The sequence below is a fragment of the Rousettus aegyptiacus genome, unplaced genomic scaffold (genome assembly GCF_014176215.1).
Source record: "Rousettus aegyptiacus isolate mRouAeg1 unplaced genomic scaffold, mRouAeg1.p scaffold_m13_p_11, whole genome shotgun sequence".
Taxonomy (NCBI): Eukaryota; Metazoa; Chordata; class Mammalia; order Chiroptera; family Pteropodidae; genus Rousettus; species Rousettus aegyptiacus.
Window position 1 is genome coordinate 55,618,696 of NW_023416286.1, and position 26,903 is coordinate 55,645,598.

The 26,903-nt window shown below is 34.8% G+C and overlaps 1 protein-coding gene and 1 pseudogene across 1 annotated transcript in view; both read left to right on the plus strand.

The window, feature by feature from the left end:
* FGF14 (fibroblast growth factor 14) overlaps nucleotides 1–26,903 on the plus strand; it is a 548,307-nt gene that overhangs the window by 324,302 nt on the left and 197,102 nt on the right. The gene's annotated exons all lie outside the window — the stretch shown is intronic.
* On the plus strand, nucleotides 5,187–5,305 carry LOC118609701 (annotated as a pseudogene).

Consider the following 26,903-nt stretch of genomic DNA (forward strand, 5'->3'; position numbering starts at 1 on the left):
TACAATTTATTCCAGTTCCAGACCCAAATAAGCCATCTTTTTCTAATCCAGTTTTCAAAGGATGATGAAAAAGTGAAAAGGTAAATGAAGCTTTCATTGAATTTTTAGAAACTTACAGCCCTTTAGAGATTTGTATGACCACATACACATGACAGTTGATGCAGACATTGTGATCCTTACTTTAAGTAGCAGGTGTTCTCTTCAAATGCTGTAATTATTTTTTAACTCATGGTTAAGATAGCAATACAAAGAATTTAAAGCGGAAAGATAGGTGTTTATAGGAGCCTCGCAGTTTGCTTAAACATATAGTAATGCATCATCCCTAATTATATAATACAATTCATGGTAGTGCTGTAACGGGCCTTTTAATCATGATGAAAATGTACTATAGAATGCAAGTAATGTTTCGAAGAATTAGGAAATTAACTCGGGGGCAATACATTTTTCAATAAGGAGTAGCATGAGGTATAATTGTAAATTTAGCAAAATGTTTTTACTAGCTCATGTTTAATTTCACATGCTACTTAATTTTATTTCCCATCATTCTTATATAAACCTCAGATTACTTCTCATTACACAATTATACTATTATTTAGGAAGTAAAATAAAAATTGCACAACTTGTGATTTATTGGTTTAAGTAACTAGTAGCTAATGATTCAATAATCTCTTGTGGTTAACACCAGTTTCTCTGGAAATTAGAGTAAAATTAAGTAGCAGCATCATATAAAAAAAAGATCCTGTTATTTGTAAACTTAAAGAACAGAAATCATCAGGTCATTGACAGTAAATTTTCTGCCTTAGATTCCTCAAAAACACGTTAAAAATTAAAACTTGAATTTTTATTAAGATTTTTGCTATAAAACTACTCTGGAACAAATACAAGAAATATATATTCACATTAATTAGCCCATTTGTTCATTTATATACCTTGACTTTTCATCATTTTTGAACATAAAGGAAAGTTAGAGGGAATATACCATGTAACCATTATCTATATTCAACAATTGGAACTTTCTCCTCTTTTCTTTATCTCTTTCTTTGCACATAAACATATACACATGCACACACACTTGCTGAATCATTTGAGAGTAAATTTTAGACATTGTGACATTTCATTTCTAATGCATCTTGGAATAGGGCCTTATTCTCATGTAACCACAGTACTATTATCACATGTAAGAAATGAAAAAATTCCTTAGTATCAGCTACTATTCAGCACTTATATTTCCACATCTGTTTCAAATATATCATTTTCTTCTTTTTTTTCTTCCACTCACTCTTACTGCCTTCTCTGATTTTAATTGTACACTTTACATAATTTCACTTTCTCTCTTCTCTTTGATTTTCAGTCATATTTCTGTTTAAAAAAAGGTTGTGATTGCCCAGGAGTTGTCTCTGTACATATAAAATTAATGTAAATCCACTTTCTTCCACTTTATGGATCGTGCAAGTAAAAGAGTATTCCTGTTCTCTTCCTTCTATTCCTTATTACATTGCTGTAACTCATTTCACTAATCCATAAGCTGTAATCACCTCACGTATTGCTGCTAATATTTTGAACAAACTTTTATCTATTGGATAACTTGAGATACAAAAAACTCAAATATTTTACCTTCACTCTTTTTTTTCTAAATCTCTTTTCACATGTATATTTTTTCTTCTCTCTGAATTTTTTTTTTTTAACATTCTTTATAAGGCAGATGTATTGGCAACAAATTTCCTTTTTGTAGGATACAGATTTCTAGGTTGGTAGTTTTTTGTTTTTTTGTTTTTTTTCTTTCTCATACTTAAATATTTCAGTCTTCTGGCTTGCATGATTTCTAAAGTGAAGTCTGATGTAATTCTTATCCTTGTTCCCTTACAAGCAAGGTGTTCTCCCCCTATGGCTTCTTTCAAGATTTTCTCTTTGTCTTTGACTTTCTGTAGTTTAATGTGATATACCTCGGTATAGATTTATTTGGCATTTATCCTGCTTGATGTTCTCTGAGATTCCTGGGACTGTGGTTCAGTGTTCATCATTAATTTTGGAAAATACTCAGCCAGAATTACTTTAAACATTTTTCCTGTTCTTTTTCTCTCTTTAGTCTCCTTTTGGTATCCCAAAAATGTGTATACAACACACCTTTTGTAATCATCCCATAGTTCTTGGATATTCATTTTCATTTTTCAATTCCTTTTTCTCTCTGCTTCACAGTTGAGGAAGTTTTGATTCACTTGTTTTCAAGCTCATTGATTCTTTACTTGGCCATGCCCAGGGTGATGATGAGGCATTATTCATTTCTTTTCACTTAAAAAAAAAAAAAAAAAAATTAACCTTTTCTTTTGGTTCTTTTTTAGAGTTTCCATCTCCCTGCTTACATGACCCATCTGTTCTTGGATGTTGTCTACTTTTTCCATTAAACCCTTAACATATTAACCAGTTATCTTATATGCTTGATCTTATCATTACAAATGATCGGCCATACCTGAGTCATGTTCTGATACTTGCTTTGTTTCCTCAGACTGTCTTTTAGTATGCCTTATAATTTTTTGTTGAGAGCAGACATTGTTTCTGGTAAAAGGAACCAAAGTAAATAGCTCCGTAGTGTGAGGTTTTATGTGTATCTGCCTAGGATTTAGGCCACATTTATTATTTGCTGTAGCTGTGGTATCGGGAGCTAAACTATCTTCTACTGTCCCTGTTTTTGTCTCTCCGGATGTCTTTGGATTTTCCTAGAGACTTCTTCTTAAATAGGTTGTAGTTCTGTCAGCTGTAATCCCCTGCGTTTATATACGCGGTAAGGTGCTAAGTGAGGGGAAGCACCCTATATTCTCATGATTAGGACCTTGCATTTAGTGAACCTGTGCTCCTGGCCTGTGACCTTAGCAAGTACTGCTCTCCTCTCCTCTCCTCATAGGTGACTTGGGAAGGGTAGAGCAGGATGGAGTTTGGTCTTTCCCTTCCTCCACATTATTTATTTTTTCGTAAAACTCAAACTGGTAAAATAGTTTGCTTTGATGGCAAGCACTGTTAAGGAGAACAGAAAGCTCTGGAACAGTTTCAAAATGGTTACTTCTCTTCTGTCCCTACTAAAACACAAGGGGATTGAGAAACCAATAGAACTCTGGGAGGTAAAATTCAGAAAAGGTGGTCCCTCTCCCCGTAGTTTTTAACTCTTAAGCTAGTCCACACTGAGCTTCCAGTTGTTCATCAATTACAGTTTAAGTGTTTCTGCTGGCACTGGTCTCATCTGTGGGCTTCTGATTCTGGGTTTCTGCTCCAGATAAGATGTGATTCTCTGTAACTAGTCTCTCCAGCTTTCAGGGAAATAGTTTGTCCTATGATCACAATTCTTTGATGGATCTAAGAAGAGTTGTTGATTTTCAGTTTTTTCAGCTTTTTCTGACTGTGAGAATGGGAATGACAACTTCTAATCCTTTTATATATCAAATTAGAAACAGGTGTTTCAGCTGACTCAAATGTCTTTAAAAACGTTATTGCCAGTTGAAATATAAGAGTTTTATGTTATAATTTTGCCAGAATGTTTCTTCATGAAGGAAGCATATTTTGGTTATGTACAAAATAAATTCAAGAATATTTTGGGATTTGGGTGGTGATGGTTACACAATTCTAAGAATTACTAATAACTTTGATTTGTACACTTTAAGTGGGCACATTTAATAATATGTGGATTATAACTCAATAAACTTATTTTTTAAAGTATGTATTAAGTATGTGACTAACCCTAGGAAATTAATCTTCTATGGAAGATGCAAAACAAAGTTTTGTAATTACAGGAGTAAGGATGTGCTTTAGTGTTAATACAAGTACATTGGTTTTTTTTTTTTTTTCCCCTTAAATTCGAATTCAGTTGTGCTAGGCACTCTGCTGATTTTACTTTGTACCTTCCTTGATTATCATAACACCTTTGTGAAGTGTGGTTTCTAATGCTACATGTGAAAAACAGTGACTCTAAGAATAGTATAATTAAAATCACGTGACTCCCATGAGCTTAGATGGATTGCAATCATTTTCTCTGGTTATAGTGTTTCTGTAGTTAATTTATTATGCCACCCCTCTCCTATTCCTACAATTACAGGGTTATCTAAGTCAACATCTCTAGAGATCTATGCACCCCTAGTCCAGTACAGGTACCCAGGGCCCAACACTGGTGTAGTACTAAGGACAATCACTTTTTTGGTCTCATGGTCATTGTCACTCCTGAAGTACAATCACTCCTTAAAAGCCAAGTAACTTTGAAGTGGGCAGTATAAGATTTGTAAATACAGAATGGATATAGACACGAATGGGCATTTAATTAGAGCAAAAACTAGAATAAACATATAACAAGAGTTTTTGTGCCCACCCACTCAGAGTTACTGTTGAAAAACATTTTCTTTCTTAACCACATAGGCCAGTGCCTCTAAACCCTAAATCAAATGATGGTGATAGCAAGGAGGAACCAACCTTGTGTGTGAACCAATCCAATCAATTTGTAGTGGCTGCCTGTGGTTCCTGAGGCTGCATGTTAGGGAGAGGTATCACGCAGGCCCTGCCTTACTCTGATTGAGGCCATCACTTGTGAAATGTGGATGTAGATTCAACTGAGTGTTTCTTTTTTGTGTTCTGAGCTTTGAATTACAATATTTTATGAGCACCACGGTTCGTGATTTTGAAAAGTTATTCTCAAATAAAAAGTTGACAAAAATATTTGGAAAAACTGTGAGACAGTGTTCTCTTAAGGCTAATTTATTAATCTTACAGTAAATCTGGCTTGTGTTTGGGATGAGTAATAGAAGGAACTTGGCAAGAATTTATAGTCAGAAGTTCTCAGTTAAATGACTCCAGGATGATTGTCCAAATGGATAAAAAAACAATAGGTGAAGTGAGATATTTACTTAGTTCTTATAGAAAGCTCCATACTGGCACACCCAGTTAAAGCTAATAAAGGTTATTGTGGGGAAAATTCTAAGGCTTGCTTACTTGTTTACCAGAAGTAGAAGAAAAAATATTATGATATAGAAGATAAAATATACATTGCTCTTCTTTATAATCCACATAGATTTCTCTATAATCTTTCAGAAATCGAAAACCCATGGATAATTGTTTTATAGGTAGGAGGTAAAGATGGAAGACATAAAAATCTACTTGACAATTCCTAAACTTTCAATAATTATAATTTTAAATTAAAAAATTTTTAGACAGTCTAAGGCCCTGCCACTCTGAACAAGCCTGATCCCATTTGAACTTGGAATCTAAGCAGGGTCAGGCCTGGTTAGTAAATGGATGGGAGACCACCTAGGAAGACCAGGTGCTGTAGGCATAAAAAAATAAAATAAAATTAAAATAAATAAAATAAGAGATTTTGTGTACAAACACACACACACACACATTTAATACAGTGAAATTTACAAATAATATATTTCAGAGACAACAGTAAATTGCTTACTTTAAAGCCTATTAACTCTGTCAGGTCTTTCGAAAGAGTATACTGAAAGTGAAATACATGATTATTAAAAGTTTCTTTTTAAATCACTGTAATGTCAGAGCAATTGAAGAACTGAGGAAGATTGGAAGAGTTAGCTAAGAAGTGTTTTTCAAGCAATCAGTGAAATTTAAGGTTTGCCTGGGATTGGGAAGTAAGATTCAATGTGATATGCTCAGGTCCTTTAAAAGCAGTAAGATTTTATCGTGGGATGAATTCTTTAGGTAAAAGTTGTTTCTCAGTGGATAAAAGGTATTTATTTGTGTTGGGTTGAATTTATTGGAAAATGTCAGTTTGTTTAGTCCTATGCATGGTATTTAGTTAATTATTCTGTCTTCATTTTTATTTTCTGAACTATTTTGATTAACCAGCCACTAGTTTATGCTCTAGCTTGCTGATTTCTACGTGTCTTCCTGGCTGTGATTCTCATCTCTGCAATTACACGCGCTGTCTTGGTTATTTTGTTCATTGTGCTAGGGCTAACTTCTGCTGATTTGATTTCCATTGGTTTCCATCTCTGGTACAACCATCTAAGACCCTGATTCACCATCAGTCTGCTAAGGCACCCTGAGGCAGGAGCCTGCTGCTGTGTTTGAGGCAGAAGGAGATCTGTGTGCTGGGAGCAGAGTTGGGACTAGAAGACATTAGGAAAGGTCACAGTGATAATCAGGGCAAGAATGTGGAATTTTTACCCTGAGTGGAATGAAAACTATTGGAGGATTTTTTAATAGAAGGGTGGCATAATCTGAATTTTATTTTTCAAAGAAAGAAGAGAGCACATGGAGATCAGACTATAGCTTGCAGGTGATAAAAGTGGTTTAGAGTAAGGCAGTAGCAGTTCAAGTGGTGGAAAGTGATTAAGTTCTAGATATATTATGAATGTAGAGCTGACAGAATTTCATGACAAATTGGGGTTGAGAGGGTGGTTAATTTCTTAACCTTTAAATTGGATTTTCTCTGCTTATCTGTCTTTCATAGATCAGTCATTAAGAATCATGGATGTAACCCTGGAGTTGTGTAGCAATAGTGTTTTGTGAATCTTTGCAGATTTGCCAGGAATGGTGAAAATGCCAGAGCATAATAAGTAGCTATTTTGACAAAACTTTGGAGAAAATGGGAAACTGGCATACCATTTTCTTCTACTTTTACATATTTAAGCTGTGTCAAAGTCCCTGTGCTTATTCAGCTTACATTTTGAGTAATTTGTATTGTGAACTGAATAGGAATAACTGTTCAAAAGTCTATGCATAGCATTTTACAGGATGTCATTTGGAGCTGCAAAAAGAGCCAGAGATAAAGATGAAAAACACAGATTTCTTCATCTGAACCATGGATTTTTTTTCAACAAAGAAAAAGCTATTTCCTTGGTAGATGTTCTCACACCATGAAGGACAGCACTAATGCATTGGGAATATGTCATCTATGATTAATGCAGATGATTCAGTAAAACACAGCAACATACTGATAATGGGATTTTTCTGCATTTTAGAAATGTAATCATCATAAAACATGGTCCATGAGAATTTTTATGGATGTCTAATTTTTTTTTAGATTTCTAAAAGTTATTTAACATGAGAATGAGTTCTATGAAAATTATAAAACACACACATAACTAAAACTCTAAGTAGAAATCACATACATACATGGGAATTCCATCAATTTACTTATTTAAGGTGTCTTAAAAATTTCTAGTATGTTAGGAACTCCCTCTATAGCTTAAGTATCCATTTTTTTTAGAAGATGATAAAAAGTAATATGATGATTTACTTACATAGGAACTAGAAAAGCTGTTTTATAAACCAAATTTCTGAGATAATTTTGTTTTTGTTGTGCAAAAATACCTAGAATTCATGATCAGTACATAGACACTCATCATTAATACATCACTTATTGATGTAGTTATTTTTTCACATACTGTTTGTCTTTTCTAATCTATAAAATCAGAGTTTAATCCATAGCCAACCTGCATTTTATAGAAGTTTATATTTTAATATTTGCGTTTTCATGTTATAGATATCTAAATTCTATGATGCTATCTTCATAAATGTAATTGTGATATTTTCCCAACTTGGGCCTTGTTTCCTCAAAATCTTTCTTTTCTTAAATTTTTATGAACACATGTCTTCAATGCATTTTAGTTGATATGATCTGTTTTTTAATTTATATATGTCCCTTTGGGTCATACAGAGCCTGATGCCTCCTAAAATAGGCCCCCATCTATTAAAGTGCAACATTTAATGGAGTTGGTGATTCTGATAGCCTTAAAATATGATGTTGGTTAACTTTAGTTGAATAATAATGACATAATGTAGAATTGAATAAATCCCTTCAAATATTAAATATTGCAGTTGGAGATGAGTTTTAGTAAAATCTGATTTGTTCATTTATATCTGAATGACTTTCAAAGAATAATAATTTCATGAGTCCCCCATATTATTAAAGAGAGTGAAAACCTGGTATTAGATGGGAAAAAAAAGTTTTTAAAACATAGTTTATCTATGATAGATGATAGATTGAATTTGTTCATTAGAAAGTTTATGACTACTAAAGTGGCTTATAAATGTAGTTATTTTCTTCCACATTTTAGGTCTGAAATACTTATGGGAAATATTTAAAACTGAAAGGCATTATAGTACTGATCCTGGGATTTATTTACCATGTCTTTTATGAAATCGGTATAGAAGATAGTTGTATCTTTAAGGGCCTGTTACTTTACATGCATTTTATCTTGTTTAATTCCCACAATGAGGCCATGAGGAGAATGATATTATCTCTGTTATATGGAAAAACGGACTAAAAGAGAAACTGAGTAATTTACCTGAATTCACAGGAATAAGAAGTGACAATAATTGAATTTGGATATCTCTGACTCCAAAGAGTAGATAAATGGTCAAGGGTGAGCAAGCAGTGAACCCAGGTCATTGGGAGATGCCATCATCTGAATGACCACCTGCCCTCAAGCCCTCCTCTTACAGAGAACACAGCTGGAGAGGTGGTTCCATGTTGCTAAGGGACAGGTGGAAAATGGCAGGGCCCAATTATTCAAGTCAGAGGCCTGGTCTTATTTTTCAGGTAATTGATGTCTGCCCCGAAATGGCTTAGCACAGCTCTGGGTTTTAGCCTTTTGAAATATTCCTTCTATCAGTACTGCTTCAGAACCACCTGGGTAAAATAGGAGGGTCTGCCACTTAGATCCTAGGACACTATATTCTAACCAGTGCAGAAGTTGAGGCCAGGAAAACTGTAAAATGCCCACAGAACATACAATTGAGTAGGCCTGCTATTTCTACCTTATTGGCTGGATCCAGGCTAAAAAACAAAGACATGAAAATGTTTCTGTTTTTTTGTTGGCATGTTTTGGACTCACTATTGATTATATCACCCTAGTCCTAATAAGGACCAGATTTACTTAAAGTATTTGAAATTAGCTTTCAATTAGTATTTGAAAACTTGCCAAAGACTTAAATTACAATTACGCAGTATATTGGAGATATTTTAATAGTAAAAAAAATGACATATGTCCCAAGGATAGTTCAATATCTAGGAGACCCTTTTATCATTCTGCTATAAAGATGTAAAAGCAGCCCTTGTGCTAAAGGTTAATTCCTTTGTTGGACATACTGATTGATGGTGCTAGTTTGGAGGGACATGGGAATAAAAATGATTCTGGGTAGTAAGTAGCTGCACAGAAGTTTATTTACATACTAACAAGTTAATTCCGAATGACTCTTTATCAGTTTTTTATAACTCTTAAGAGACACTATTCAAACCACAACTCTTATGAACCATTGGCAGTAATAAATTGATATGTTTTTGTGTGGGCATCTGAATTGATTATACTTATAATTTTTAGGTAGAAAGTTCATGCATAGAGAAGCTTCTGCATGACATTATTGCGTCTGAGCAATTAAGGTATACAATGTCTCTTAAGTAATATGGGTTTTTATAAGAAAACTCCTTTTCCAGTTTTTTCATCCACTTGCTGGAAGATTAATTTGGGTGAAATAACTTAATGGAGCCTTCTGCAAATTTACTCAAGATGGAATATTTAGATTGGACAATAAGTAAGGTTTTATTTTGTTCAGTTTTTCTTTCTGTTCTCTGAGACAGAGCAGGCCAAGTAGCATGAGAAATAGGGCTCTTTGTCCCAATAAAATATTCCTTAGGTTTCTCTGAGATTATCATGTCTAGCTCTTAGACATATATAAAATGTAAATTTGCATTTTTAGAGAATATATAAATTGTTGTGATCTATTTTTTAGAGAATATTCTACAGGTTAGACATCATATAAAAGGCATCATATATGATGCCTTTTAATTCATCACTTGGCAGGGTGGCAGGGTGGCAGGGTGTATACGCTCTTATTAGGGCAAACTACAGTATTCAAAGCCTTGTTGGAAATTCACTTTTGTAATTCGATCTTATACTGTAGCACATTTTTAAAAAAATTCATAGTGCCAAACCTTAATCTTTTGAATTTAATTTTGAAAACAAATACTTTTAGATCAAAACCTGTTGTGTAAAATGGAAAGACATGATTTGAAAACTCTGTATTAATTAGAAATACATATTTGATGTGTTCTATAACTATAGTAGAGCAAAATTGTATCAAAAAACATTGGAATTAGAAATGTTAATTGAGTTTGTTTATATCTATTGTCCCACCATAATCATTACTAGTAACAATCTCAAAAGAATTCTCTCTAAAGTCCCAATTTTATGGTCTCCCTACTAACTGGTAAAATTAGAGGAATTCAGTGCTTGCCATCCATCTTTCATCCCGTGACTACACAGGGCACGAAGGAGCCTCGTCCATACCTGAAGCCACTCTGTCTCTTTCCCAACCATCTTTTCTTCCTTGAGATTCTCTAAAACAAAAAGTATAAATGACCATGGTAGCTAAGTCTGTGGAATTCTAGGTGAGCTCCTTCAAAGGTTAGCTCTGCTAACTTGGCCTAACGCCATTCACCAGCATCCCTCTTGCTACTGTGGCTAATGGAGGAGCTAGTTCTATCTCTGTCCTTGACTCATTTGTTCAAGAGTCTGAGAAGTTTGCTTTTCTTGTGAAGATCATTCTTAATTTTCAGTGTATCCCTGAAGACCCCAACTTGAACTAACCTTGAGAATCAATTGCTTTATATTTTCTCTTCCCACTCTAATATAATTCTGTTTATCCTTTTCATTATCACAACTTTCTTTTCTTTTGTTGTTAACCCTTTTTTAGAAGTCACATTCTTATGGAACTATATGTGGACTTAGGTGAATCATTATCACAACTTTCTCTCCTGTGCTTTTCATCCTCTGATCTTTCTCAAACCTACAGTCCTTGCAGTTATTGCTTTAATAAGGTTTTGGGTAGACCCCACAAGAATTTCCCATCTCTGTCCCATGTTCTGAATAGATTTGTTTCAAAAACCTCTTTGTCTTTAAACTATTCCTTCTCGGTCTTGACGTGTGTTTGAAATTTAGAGATAACATTAGGGTTTAGCATCAATGTGTTCTGCTTCCCTGATGACTTGTTGGCACTTGATACGGGAGGGGATTTTATTATTATCATTGCCTTATCAATTGCTTTCCAATAGCAAGTTTTTCAAAATCATTATGATGCTGTAGTTTCAATTTTATCATTTTCCCACTTTTAATAGACTTCTTTTCCAATCTCATTTATGCAGAGGATTTCAGAAACACACCCATAATAGAAAACATTAAAATGTCTTCTAGCTCTGTTTTTTTAGCTATTTTTGTTCTGAGTCATATTATAAAACTAACCCCTAAACCCAGGTAAGTCAGAATAAATATACTAGCCTTTATTTTATCTATACTTTTTAAGTAACTTAAATTATTAGAAATATCTACCTTGTCTTTTTTGAAATCTTACTTAATTAAATCAGACTTTATTACACATTAATCTGTTTCCGAAACAACAGGGTGTTTTTTTTTTTTTTTTTTCCCCCTCTACAGAATGCCGGAAGTTATGAGCTGGCTTTACTTGCAGATAATTAATCTTTTCATTCTTTATAGAGGCAATAACACCATGAGTCTTGGCACATTTAGGCAGTAAAAGTCCTTTAAAATGGCATTGATTGACTTACTACTGATGGTGGACAGCTGCTTTATCTAGAGCCAAAAATTAAATGTTGACTGACAGTTTTGTTGGGAATCTGGAAGTCTACACTTCTGATGCCTTTTCTGGTTACCTGTTATCCTTGGTTTGTAGTAAATGGCTCTTCATTGTCATCGAAGTGAATTTCCCATATTGGTTTGTTTGTTTGTTTTGCATCTCCTTGCATCATTTACCAGTTCTTTGTAAAATTGTTTCCTTGTTATTTTGGGGGGTGTACTAACTTCGTGCCAATAGAAATGACAGATCATCCCCTTTTGCCTTTAACCCGCTTAGCATTTATCTTTATCTGCTTTGTTTATCCTTTTCCAGTTTCAGGCCTTCTCCATCCTACTCCAGCTTCTAGATATAAGATTGGCAATGGAAAAACATAAAAACAAACAAATAATATACAAGCTTTTGGAGCAATGAAGACCTAGATGTAAATTATAGTTTATTGGGGAAGAGTTGCATAAAACTGTTTGTTCCTCATTTTTTCTCTTCTGTAATATAGGGATACTAATGCCTATTTTGAAATATGTTAGGGAGAATTTAGTGAGATAAAGTAAAACTCTATTTCATTAAATAAATTCAACACATTTTCTCTCCTTCTCCCTTTGTGGGCACAAAGGGCAAAACTGCAGTAAACAGAGTAAATGCTAGTCCTATTTTCTAACTTATGTATTTACCAAACATATGTGCAATACTTAATAGTATCATAAGAATGTTACAAATATTAATTTACTTAATTCTCATAACCACTCCAAGAAATAAGTCCTGTTATTTTTTCCACTTTTCTCTTGAGAAAACTGAACCACAAAACAGTTAATATTATGTCGAAGGGCATAGAACTAGGACTGTCTCAGCCGGGATTTGAGCTAAGAGGTCTGGCTATGGGAGGCCATGGTCCTAACCACACCATAGTTATGACTTTTCTTTACTTCCTGCTCATGAAAACAGGGTTTTTGGAGACTCGTTTTCTTATACGAAGATTTTCCCACAGCTGTTACCTTAGCTGCTAGCCCTGTCCTTCAACTTTCTGTTCTGCTTCTACCATTTAGAATCCCATCACACGTTGGCTATTTCTCCAGGATTTCCACATCACTTTGTGACAGGTGCGGTGTGACATATAACAAGAGCTGGCCTTTGGCGAGCAAAGGAGAATGCATTAAACTCAAGGGAGGGCTCATCCATTAGAGGTGCCGTCTTGCTTCTAGTACTGCATTACCCCTTAGTGGCCTGACAGAACTGATTTTTTTCATTTCAACAGAAATACCCTGAAACTAGATCTGGTATTTGCTAGAATCATCATTGTTTTCCACAAATGCCTAATGAGTTCAGATGATGTTATCAGTCTAATAATTTAAGAGATGCATAGATGCATCTTAGTCTAGTTTTGTATTTATCCTATTTTAATGCTTAGAAAACTCATTTGGTATTTAAGGGCCATCCCTTTATTTTTTCACATATGCAAATGACTTCGTTTTTTTTTTTTTAAAGAAAAAGATAGTTTGCTTTGGCCTTTTAAAGTATTGAGATATGTCTTTGATATGATAATAGTGTTTCCTGAATGTCGTTTAGCAATACTTCTGGCTCCATAGAATTATGATTAAAATTATAAACTGAGATGAGACATAGTTTGCACTATGCAGATGAAGCAGAGACAATTAGAAGGTGTGATTATAGTAGGATAGAAATGTCAAGAAAATGCCACATTAAATATCCTCATTCTATACGGATTATAGGTAACTGGAAAACATCGTTAGCAAGATTTTCTTTCGTTAGCAAGGGTTTCTTTTTCTTTCTTTGAAAATACGACTCTATGAAAAGAGGATATTTGTCTATTGCAGCTGGAAGGTTGTACTAAACAGAATAAGTTAAAGCCATCAAAAAAGCACCCCAATTTTTGTTAACTTGTTTAAATTGTGTGTTTTTTTCTTTTGTTTTTGGATTTTTGTGTGATGAATGAAGAATTAATTGTTAAGCCCCAGTAAGGTAAAGTAGTTATAGCAAAAGGCGGCTTAGCAGAGTTTTCTTTCAGATGAAAACTTTAGGTCAGTAGCATTTTCTTTCCTGTTGGGAATATTATATTCTAGTTTTTCCACAGTGAGAACCAGGTTGTTTTACATTACTGAAGTTTCCAATTAGCTAATGTCTAGCTGATCTTATGATTTGGTGAGAATGTAGGTTAAATAAAACTCAAATTAACTTATAGAAAATGGCATTTATTGGCTTACATCAATGTAAAGTCCAGTCGTGCCGTGACTTAGTGGCTCTAACATGATACCAGGGAACATGTTTTGTTGTCATATATTTATTTTTCTTTTTTGCAAATCTGCCTTCTCTGAGGTTGGCTCTGTTCCACAGGTGATCTTAGTTTCCATGTACAAGATTTCTGTCAAAAAAATTCCTGGGGTTATCTCTAACAGAGTATCATATTTAAAAAGAGAGTGATAAAGAGAGTCAAATATGTGGTGACAGAAAGAAATCTAACTATAGGAGCTAAACATCCAGTGTAAATATATTCATGTCTTACTGTTAAAGTGTATGGCTGAAACTTATTGGATTTCGTTAACCAATGTCACAGTAAGTAAGTAAGTAAATAAATAAATAAATAAATAAATAAATTATAAAATTAGTGAGAAAGAGGAAGAGGGAGGAGAAAGGGGATGGGAGGGGAGAAAGAGAGAGGAATTTGGGGACCTTTTTCTGACTGGATTATCTTAGGATACTTGATCACCTTGGTCAGGGAGTGAGGTGAGGTTATTGATTTAGGTTTTAATTAAGAAGTCTGTTCCTGAGCATTTATACCAATTGGGCAACAACCTCTATAGATGCTTCACAATCTGGTGGAAGTGAGAAAAATGATCAAGAAGCAACTATATTACCCACTGAAACTCAAAAAATGGCTGTTTCAAAATTAGTGCTGTGTATTTATAAATAGCAAATCTCATCTTTGGTGTTTGAAGTCAGGATAGTGATTTCCTTTAGTGAGGAGAGGAGTAGTAACTGGATATGGGGCCGAGGGATTCTCATAGGTGTTTGTTGTTAATGTTCTTCCTTGATCCGAGTGGCAGTTACATGAATGTGTTCACTTTCTGAAAATTCATTTAGCTGCATACTCATGATTTATATACCTTTCTATATTAACTATATTTTCATAAATAGGTTAAATAGAAACCTTAACTAGAAATAGAAAAGATTGTAAAGTTATTTATATAAAATAAATAATGTGAAATATAATGATTGTACCAAGGTTCCCAAACTATGCTCTGAGGTACCTCAGGGTGCCATGGCAAAAACATAGTTATGCTATGGCTATTTTAAAAATTTGAATGAAACATAGCAATATATAACGAACATCTGTTTAACAGTGTAAACTACTAGCTTGAGGTAGTTTAGAGCTTCCATATTATATTATGCTATATAGAGGCTAAAAATATGTATATATTTCCTCCCAGGTTCTAAGTTCTTCTAGCTGGGTTAATAATCAGATTAGCAGAGACAAATTAACAAGAGAAAATGCTCAAACTTTATTATATGAATACACATTAATGGGTGTTGTAATGACACCAGAGTATAGATTGGGTGGTCCAGGCCTCTGCGTCATTCTGGAGCTAAAGAGAAAGGGGATTTGTGGTTGAGGACCGAAGGGCAGGAAGGCAATTCCCATGGAGATGGAGGCAAATGTTTGGTAAATAAATGTTCGTTGGGCCACCTTTAACAATGGGGTACAGAGAAGACATTGAACAAATGGGCTACGCTAGGTTCTGCTCTATCACACATTAGTCTGTATTAAACTATAGTTGATCTTTGATCTTATCTCTCTTCCTGGAGCAAGTCCTCTATCTAAATTTCTTTAAGCAGATAAAGGGTGAGGGTCAAAGTTTCTCTCTGAGTCTTTCGTTCCTTAATGCCCAGTTTAAAATAAATATACCAAAAGGCATATTTTTGGAGTAGCAAAACATTGGTCCGTTTACCATCTTCATTTCAATATTGTTCTACCTTTAAAAACCTGATTTGTCGAAAGTTGCTTTGATAAAAAGCAAGCACTGCAGGACAAATCAATGAGGAACAGGCAGTGAGGGTGGCACAGTGTCCAGGCTGATTCCAAGCTCTAAGAGGCTGTGCAGAGCGCAGCAGGAGCACACGTACCATTAGTCATGGTGGTTATTGACGAATGAAATAAAAATATGATCATATTACTTTTTTTTTAACTAACTAACTACTACATTGTTAGGACATCAATGCTTATTAAGTTATTTGGACTTAATTACTTGATAAATGTAACTGTTAGGTACTCCATTCTGCCTAGATACAGTGAAAAAACTACTGAGACACCTAAGAGTGCTAGGAATTGAGAACATTTTCAAATCACAGGATTATATTATTTTTGGACTGGTCAATTGGCTTCTAGTATTTGATCACTGTACAATCTGTTTAACAACTTAATGAAGAAAATCGGTGACATATAATTCTCTTGCTGTAAAGCAGAACATATTTAATAGATGAAACATTTTTATAATAACCCACGTTCACCATTCTAAACACCAAACATTACTTCAGGTTTTAATTCTAGTTGTAGGCACAAAACCAGACTGTTCCTGGTAGACTTTATGATCCAAATGTGGCTCTTGCAGGGAAAAGGACTAAATCTTGCATATATTTTAGGATAATTTTAGCAGTTTTCTACTTTAACTCTGGCTTTTGTTTTCCCCTGTCCAACAAACAAACAAACAAACAAACAAACAAAACACAACAGGATAAAAAAATGGAAGAGTCCTGGATCTTCAATCGCTTATAATAGGATTCCAGGTCCAAAACTAACCTTTTGGTTTTAGTGAATGACCTCTCTGAAGCTCAGCATCTTTCCTGTAAATGGGGGCCAAGAAGTCCTGTTTCAATGTGAAAGGCTTTGTGTGAAGCTTGGCATATGACAGGCATTTAAGATGCTTTCAGTGCAAATATATATCATTTAGCTACCATGTGTCTGATTTGTGTTCATTCCTGTGGGGTCTAAAACTATGATTAAGACACAGCTCTGTCTTTAAGATGCTAAAACATGTAATAAAGGGAACTGGAGCATCGTTAAATAATTAAGGCGGGAAGTGGAGGGTGGTTGGATGGAGGTTTTAAGTGTAATAACAGGAACAAAGAATGATTTCTGAATGAAGGGAATGGAGAGCACTCCCTGGAGGAGGTGTTATCCACAGAGGGTTCGAGGCATTAGTGGGTTTCACCAGCCAAGGTGAAACTGAAGCCTCCTGAAATGGAGGGCAGAGGGTTCCCCAGGCTCACAGCTGCGGGAGAGCAGGTGTGAGAAGCAGGCCAGGACCATGTCGCTGAAGCAGCTGGTGTGAACAGCAACTGGTGCAGGGGGAGGGGATAGGAAGGCGGAAGAGAGTGACTTGAACTGAGGCTGGGAATACAGCGGGAGCTAGACATGCAAAAATTAATTATTATTTCTGAAGGTTGCGTTTAATTCTGTAGTTGAAGATTTTAAGCAGATCTGGGAAGGGAACACCCAGAAGAGGCAGACAGGAGGCCAGAAACATGTCAACAAACTTGTCCATCTACCCACTCTCATTTTTTATGCTTAGTATCAACATTTTCTCACCCTTCTTGCTCTCCATCCGCTCTCACTTTCTCTCTCTCGCTCTCAATGTCTCTCTTCCTCTCCCTTTTTTCTGTAGCATTTAGGCTTGATTCTCTGACAATTCTCTTACATTTCTCTGCTTTTACCTCCAGAAATTTGAACTATTTATCCATCACCCCTTACTGAGAAATCTCCTATTTCTGTTCTAAGCATGGACATTCACATTCATTCAACAGGAATTTATTGCATATTTGTACAGTGCGTTGTTTGGGTCCTTGCCTTGGGAATTATCACAGAACTAAATTATTTTTGTGGTACTATTTGCTGTTCACTATTTTTTTCCTACTTCCCATGGAACTATTTTTAACCAGTTAGTCAGGAAGACTATCATCAGGGCTTTTATGGATGAATGTGCAAGGTCTGGAGTATGTTCCTCCAAGAGGGATTATTCCTGTGGAGTTTGATAGATGGGGTTGATGCCCCCTGAATTTGTGTGATGTGGTGGCTCTGCTTCAGGTAGCTGAAGTGTATTGTTTTAGGGAAATTGATTTTTTTAAATAGTGTTATAAAGCATTACAGTTTCTTATGTGGACTACCCTATCTTCATGGAAAAGCAAAGGTAGAAAATGTGACTGTTGACTTACTGTATCTAATACACACTTTTATGTATTTTCTGCAGTATAAAATTGAAATTGTTTATGCACTTGCTACATTATATAAGCACACACCTGAGTTTATAGAGAAGCCAGCTTCTAATATAAATGACTTTTGTGTTAGACCCTCTTGACAAAAAATCACTTCTCCAATCCTAAAAGTGCTATGTAGCTAGTTTATGCTAATACACTTCAAATGTGTGGTGTATCTGATTGCAATCTAATTAATATGAGAGGCATGATGCATAGTAAGCTTTTGAGTCAAACAGACTTGGGGAGTTCTGGTCCTGCCAGTTATTAGCCATGCGACCTTGAACAAGTTACTTAACCTTTCTGAGCCCCCAATTCCTCTACTGCAAAATGGAGAAAATAATACCTAATTGTGAATATTCTTATGAAGATTAGGAACTATATATGAGCCTTAAGAGTGTGCCTATACAGCCTAGGGACGGACATAATCTCTCTTCGTTAAATAGTAGAAGCTACAAGTCAAAACGGATTAAAAAGACACATGTGATTTATTAATCAGACTTTAGGGTTGTCAATAGCACAACATTCAATTATTATAATGTAATAAAGTACTGAATATGCTTTTTTTATACTAAGTGAAAATAAAAATTTAGACTTTTAAAGGAGTAGATAAGGAAGCAAGTATGACAGTAATTAGCAAACGAACCAAGGAACCATCACCACCAAATTGGTACTCATTTATCTAGTATAAATGAGAAAATAAAATAATTAATGTGGCAAAGGAGAATATCTCCAAGTCAGCCTGCATTTTTTCTTTGAAAATGATGTTAAAGTTTTCCTTTGAAAGAATGGCTATATTTTATTTAAATATATTAGAAGGTTTCTATGACTACGACCTCTGGAGGAAGAGACTTTTTTAAAACATGCCTGTGTATTATTTAGTTCACATTATGTACCAAACCAGCTGGTTAAATGATTTCTCAATAACTTTAAGAAGAGAAATAATTAAAATGAAGTACATTTTCTGATGTGTCCCATCAGCTAGGAATAGTACGTATGAGAAAGGTGAAGATAGTTTTCCATTTTAAAGGGAGAGAAACTAAGTAAGGTACTAAATGGTCATTTGTCCAATTCTCCTACGAAATTAATCATATTTCTGAAAATAAATCTTAGCTTTTCAGTTTATCGTTTTCTTTGTTGAATCGGCTCTTCTCAATACATCTGAACCTCTTCTCAGTAAAAAAATTCTTATGCCATTACTCTTGGTCTTAGTTTATCCACCCACATGAAAACCCCATAAAACTTTGGGAGACTTTATTATTAAGATTGCAATAAATAACGAGGGTGAAAAGAGCCTTTTTTCACTGGAAGTATGAAAAAGGAAAGATGGATTCAGTTACCTCTTAGGACACTTGCACACTTCTACCATTTTGAAATTTGAGAAGAATTTAAAGAGACAGTCTTGTAGATGAGGCAATTGTACCATGGCTTCAAGTTCTGCCTTCTTTCTGCCAAAATACTACAGCTTCAGACAAAAATAGTCATGAAAGGTGTTGTCAGTCTTCACATACTAAACAACCAAACCTTGGAATTTGCTTTCCTAATTCCATTTGGTTGTTTTGAAACATTCTGGGTTAGGCAGCATTCACAGGTTGGGAGACCAGGTGAGACAAGGTGGAAGAAGTCTACGTGCTATTTTCACAAAAGAACAGAGCACCATTGAAAGCATGCTTTTATTTGAAGCATTTAATCTTTTATTCACCTGTCATTATACTGAGTCTGATTAATCAGGGACTTTTACTGGAAGCTGGAAGTAACATCGCTAGCGGAGTGGAACTTGCTTTCCAACTCTCAAGTTGCTCAGTGTTAAACTCCCATTTTGGATCCCTATCTCCATGGAAAATGCAAAGATAGAAAATGTGACTATTGACTTAGTGTGTATAATACACACTTTTATGTCTTTTATGCACTATAAAATTGAAAATGTTTATCCGTTTGCTACATTATATAATCACTGACCTGATTTTGAAGAGAAGCCACCTTATAATAAAAACGATTTTTGTGTTAGACCCTCTTGACAAAAAATAAATCACCTCCTCCCAGCCTAAAAGTGCTATGTAGCTTTAAAAATACATAACTGAATAAAAATTTAATTTTGCATAGAGAATTTCTGCATGCCCCTTTAGATAACTGGAGACATCACCACAGAAAACTATAAAATTAATTTTTTATGATTTTCTCATCTAGGATTCCAGTACCTGCACATCTGATTGATCTAAAATCCTTAAATGTCACTGAGAAGATCCTCTAGACAGAGAAAATTACAAGAGAATCTCAAGAATATTTTTGCACTAGGAGCCATTTGGGAAATGTAAAATATATGGTCTACAGGGAGAATTACTTTTAAAAATATATCGAGAGCAAGTTGAATTGAAGAAATGTTTTCTGGTTGTACTAAGATAAGAATAGAAAAGAAAGGATTTGAATTCAAGGTCTTAATCTCCAGTGTATCCTCATTAAAAGAGTTGACAAATATGCAACTTCTGTTTGCCTCAGTGCTCTCATTCTCTAACTGTGAGACCCAATTGTGTGGCCCCCCAGAATTGGAGCCAATTAGAAAAAGCTGTTATACTGTATTCATCTAAAAGAGAATTAAAGTCAGTCAAGAGTAATTAAGAGATTATTATGATGCAAATAAAAATAAAACTAGAAAAAGAATCCATAAACAATGAATGTTTGTTATTTGCATAAATAATGAAAAAAAAAAAAAAGAAGACTGTTTTGGCCCTTTGAGGGCACTCTTTGTCAGGACATGGGGTGTTTTGAGTACTTCTGCCCAACCTCTACTTTCATCCTCTACTGTCATCACAGTTCAGTCAGTGCCTTAGCAAATAAAGATTTCTTTTTTCCTGTGTATCTAAATGGATGCTGCTTTTAGGCAGCAAGTTTTTCATATAAAAACTACATAAGCCACAAGTTAAAATAGGTGGAGATATGCTAGTTTTGAGTTGAATTTGGGGTGAAAATATTCTTAAAAAAGTCATGTGGACTTAACATGTGTAAGGATGTAAGGAATGAAGAGGGGCACTGTAAGCCTGCTGCATAGGACTCCACAACTGTTTCATTTCAACCCTTGCTTCCTTTGCAGCTTAACTGGAATGCTTACAAGGTACCAAAGAATTTGAAAGACAGAAATTCTTATATCTATGACTGTCCAAATGAGGACAGCCAGAAACACTAAGCTTCACCATTCTTATTCTTCAGCCAGAGTCATAGGATCAGATTAATTTGTTTAATTACTTAATAACTTACCAACACTTTATGAGTGCCAACTATGAGCCAAGTATTGGGAAAGTTTGTTAAGATGATGTAGGCAATCCATCCCTTACAAAGAAGGATCCATGAATGTCTCCAAACATGGAGCCCATTGGCCAAATGTCCCCCAGTCTCTCTTCTATCAGAAGAATGATAGAATGATAGAATTATCTGTCTCTTGGTGACTTCTGTGATATCTTCATGCTAAGCATGGGCTTCTTTTGTGTCCACACCAAGGGAATCCTAAATCGAAATTGTAGATGGAAAGAACTTGACTATAGATATAAATCTTCTTGAAAGTACCCTCCTGACTTTCAAATTCCTAGTTCTGTTTGGCTTAAACAATGCTCAGATCAAAAAGTAAAGTCTGCTGGTGGAACAAATTAATGTATGTTTAAAGAATGAATGAGAAGAAAGTTAAAGGAACAGTGGGAGGAACTTAGTTTTGGCAGCTGTGTGCTCGGACTATTTTGCCATTAGGAATTCTTAAATACAAAATACTAGAAATCTTGAGATATGGTGCCTTCCTAAATATTTTTTTGATCTTATTAAAAAGTGTCCAGTAGTTGTTATAAGAAAACAGGATTTTGTACATCCAATAGTTAAAATGTTATGTTGCAGTTTGATAGGTTAGAAAAAAAATTCAAAGAAATGTTTTTTAGACTTCTTGTCAGATTTATGACAATGCTCCTAATAAATTAAGCATAGCCATTATATCACAATTTCACCTTTAATCATTTATATTCATTTATCTTCATTTCTGAGACAATATTTATCTACATAGTGTTACACTTTCACTTGTTTTGAGTACATAAATTGGTTGTAGTATGTAATCAATTATAGTTTCCCCTCCGGGTCATCAATCTTAGCTAATAAAATGCAGACGGTTGCTTTAAAAGTGATCTTAAAAGTGTTGGCAGAGAGTTACAAATTCACAATATGACCATTCACAGTGACTTATTTTCACTACAATTGTAGGTGAGCTGCAAATTCAGAAAAAGATAATGTTATCTTCTATCACCAATGTGCCCAAGCAATCACCCCATTGTACCGCAAAAGTATTAATTTATTAGATTTTTCTCCTATGTAGGCAGCAGGTATTTACTGGGCTCTTGATGTGTCTAATGGCTCTTAATGTGACATACAATAGATTTTGTGGAGGAGTCAAAGGAGATAAAAAGACATCACTAGCAAAATATGGTCCTGGTCTCCAAAGATAGCATCTTAGAGAAATAAAGCACAGGTACATAAACAAATTCCATGCATAGAATCCTTAAAGACACACTTTGATTTAGGAGAGTCTGTGAAAGGGTAACATTTAAGAAACATATTTGCTTACTTATGACTTATAGTGTTTGCATTGTTTTTCTTACAGTTTGTTTCAGTTAGTCATGGTAAGGAATGAGATTCCTCCCATGCAACATAAAAGTTCCTACCGCATGACCTTGAAATAATCAGGCTTTTCCTGCCCCACAAAAACTTATATTGGCACATATATAGGACAATAATCTTAACTTTAGCATAGTTAAACAACGATATTATGAAAACAGTCAGGGAAAATAAAGAACAGTGGTTCTCATATTAATATGTGCAAGGATTATCTGAGAGTAATTAAAATTACCTTTAGACATTTTGATTCAATAGACTCCACCCTCATACATTCTTATTTAATAGAAGAGGCTCCTTACCTTCAGATACTCTGTCTGACTTAGTAGGTTTGGGATGAACATTGGAAATATGATTTTTAAGTTTCATTCTATGTGACTATGATGCAGGAAGCCTAGGACCACATGCTGAGATGTTCTCCTATTGAACAACCTAACGAATGTCACAGAAATGCTAGTGTGGTGCTATTTTTCAAATAATTTAAACATTTTAGCATTGTATCAAAGGTTGGTGTTCTTATTCAAAGACTGGGTTAGTTAGCTATTGATGTGAGTTTAAACTGACTAACCAAACTCTTACAGCCCTAGAATAATTTTCTTAGGCATTTTTTCAGTCCTCATTTCATTTTTAAAATTTCATTTTATTTATTGACATTATTGACATATACCATATGTAAGTTTAATGTATACATGATGGTTTGACACATGTATGTATTGCAGAATGGTTACTACAATAAATTTAGTTAACATCTCCATCTTATCACATAATTACCAATTTGTGTGCGTGTGTGTGTGCGTGTGCGTGTGCGTGTGCGTGTGTGTGTGTGTGTGTGTGTGTGTGTGGTGACATTTAGGCTCTTCTTTCTGGATCCAGCAATCCCACTTCTGGGTATATATCCAAGGCAAATGAAACTATTATCTCAAAGAGATATCTGTACTCCCATGATCATTGTAGCATTATTCATAATAGCCAAGATATAAAAACACACTAAGTATCTGTTGATGGATAACTGGATAAAGAAAAGGTGGTATGTATACACACACATACTCATACACACCCTTAAAAAAAGAAGAAAATCCTGTCATTTGCAACAACATGTGTGGATCTCAAAGGCAGTGTGCTAAGTGAGACAGAAAAAGACAAATGCTGTTCGGTATTACTTACATGTGGAATTAAAAAAAGAAATGTCAAACTCATAGAAACAGAGTTGAAAAGCGGTTTCCAGGAACTGGGAGGGGAGTGAAATTGGGAGAAGTAGGTAAAAAGGTACAAACTTTCAATTATATGAAAAATAAGTCCTGTACATACAGTGTATAGCATGGTGAATATAGTTGATAACACTATATTGTGCGATTGAAATTTGCTATAAGAATAGAACTTAAATGTTCACCAAAACAGAAAAAGTAAATATGTGAGATGATAGATGTGTTAATTAATTCAATGGGAGAATCTATTAATAATGTATAACACATCATCATCTTATACACGTTAAATATCTTATAATTTCATCAATTTTGTCTTAATAAAGCAGGGAGGTAGAGAAAAGATCTACTCTCTTAACAACTTTTAAGTATAAAATACAATATAGTTTATTATAGTCACCATGTTATATATTAGCTCCCCAGAATTTATCCATATTATAGGTAGAAGTTTGTACCCTTTGGCGAACATCTCTTCATTTTCTCCACCCTTCAGCCTCTAGCAACCACCATTCTATTCTTTATTTCTTTGAGTTCTTAAACTACTTATCAGAACAGGATTCCTGGTGCAATTTGCAAACAACAACCAACTGTCTCATAATCATTCTGTATTCATTCCCTAGGCCTGCCCTAACAAAGTACCACAAACTGGGTTACTAAAAAACAATTTATTCTCTCAAAGTTTTGGAGGCTAGAGGTCCAAACCCAAGGTATTTTGAAGGACTATTCTCCTTCCCTTAGGGAAGAATCTTTCCTTACCTTTTCCAGCGGTACTTTCTGAAATTAATGATTGATCATTGGCAGCCCTTGGCAGCCCTTGTCTTGCAAATAAATTACCACCCAATCTCTGTCTACAACTTCACATGATGTTCTGATTGTATGCATATCTGTGTCTGTTCACATTTCTTTTTTATAAGGATGCCAGCTGAGATTCTTAAACCTCTCAGAGTTTTTAACTTGAACTCAGATATTTTAACTTGAATTACAAATCCAATTCGGTGAATATTTATTAAACTGTATTATATACCAGCCAGAGAGCTGGAAAGTCACTAGATAAAAGAGAAGTAGATGTAGCATGATTGGAATTCTTAAGGAACTTCCAAATCTAGTGAAGAAGAGAAGAAGTACATAAATAACTGCTGTGTGCAAGTAGAGGAGATGTCGAAAATAAAGTGTAAACAAAACACCGAGGAGAAAGTGATAGGTCTTGGCTGGAGAAATCAAACAAAATTGCTTATAGAATTTAACCTAAACTTTGCAATGTTTCAAGAGCTGGGAGTTAGAGGAAGGGAACTCCAAGTTGAAATAGCAGCACAACCCATGAGAGCTGTGAAACTATAGTGCATGTTGAGGGAAATGAAGTCATCTGGAAAATTACTGAAAAATCAATTCAAGGTGGGCATTCAACATCACACTGAAACTGTAATGCCCTTCAGCCGAAGACCCCCAGAAACACGCTGATAGATAAGCAAGCTGCATCGTTACATGCTGTATTGAGAGAGAATACACGTGGAGAGCTATGGGGCATCTTGGTAGGAGGATGCTAGAAGGAACTTATTATACCATGAGGGCTTTGATTGAGTGACTTGGGGGAGGTTCTGAGCAATTGAGGGTGTGCTGTAGATTGGATGCTATCAGGAAGTGGGGGCATGTGTATGGTTGGGTGTCTCAATGAATCTTATCTATAGGGAAGGGAGACTGAAGTGAGAACAGAGCTATGATTGGTAAAGCAGTAGCATTTGCTCATTTTGGCTAGTAGAAGGGGTGTTTGGTATTTTGAGAATGACAAAGTAACCTTGTTTTCATCAATGCTTAGGAAAAGTCTGAAGTATATTTACTTTGTCTCAGTTTATTTGGTCTTAGAGTAACCTTTATCCGCACTGGATATTCTGTGAGATTATTTATACACAGAAAATATGGCCTAGTTCTGAGTGCCAGGCTGATAAGTGCCAGGAATTCTCTTTTGTTATGTGTGAAGGAATAATCATTATCTTAAAGAGATATCTGCACCCCCATGTTAATTGAGCATTATTTACAATAGCCAAGACAACCTGTGTCCATGAACAGATGAATGGAAAAAGAAAATGTGGGGTGGAGATATATATATATATAAAAGCCACATGAAAGAGGGAAATCCTAACATTTGTGACAACATGGAGAGACTTTGTGGACATTATGGTAAGTGAAATAAGTCAGATAAGACAGATAAATACCCTATAATCTCACATACAGGTGGAATCTTAAAACAACAACAATAAAAATAAACCTGTAGAAACAGAGAGCAGATTGGTGTTGACGCAGGTGCTGAGTATGAGGTAGGGGAAATGGGTGAAGGTAGTCAAAAGGTACAAACTTCCAGTTACAAAATAAATAAGTTCTAGGGATTTAATGTACAGCACGGTGACTATAGCTAACAAAATTGCTAAGAGAGTAGGTCTTAACAATTCTCATCACAAGAAAAAATGTGTAACTACATGAGGTGATGGATGTTAAGTAATTGTGGTAATCATTTAACAATATATTCATATCCAAATCATATTGTATATTTTAATCTAGTATATTGTTATGTGTCTATATCTCAATAAATAAAAAAGTTAAAAGTTAGAAGGGAGATCATTGCATGGGACCTTCTATAATTTCTCTTTTGCCTTTCAGTCAAGATTATTGCTTTAAGATCCTAATAATAATAACAATAATAATAAGTTGCTATCTTTAAAAAATTTTCAACTTATTAAATAATGTAGACCAGTTGCAATAGCCCAGACAAGAAATGAGGCGGCCTATACCCAACTGAATGTACAATAGAACTGTTGGAGTACAGGAGGATACACAGGGCTTTGGGCTCAGAAGTGGGAGAGGAAGAAGAAAAGGCAAAGTAAAGGGCGTAGTAATCTTACTTCACAGTTTGACCCGAGTCTAGCACTCACTCATGCTTCACATCCTAAAATCTCTGCTGACATTAGGGGCTACCAGTCATGGATTGATGTCTCTCTTCTAAGTTCATTCTGAGCATTGATTCTGAAGGAATAGAAACACCTTATTTTATAGATTGCCAACCTTACAGGTGAGATTTTTTTTTTTAAATGTTAACAGGACTGTCATAGGCATGATTTTACTTATTCTATTTTAATTCATGGTTTTATATCCATCTAGTACTTCCATTTAATGCCCTTTGCCATTTTTTTTTTTGTCTTAGATGGATAGAGGGGAAACGAC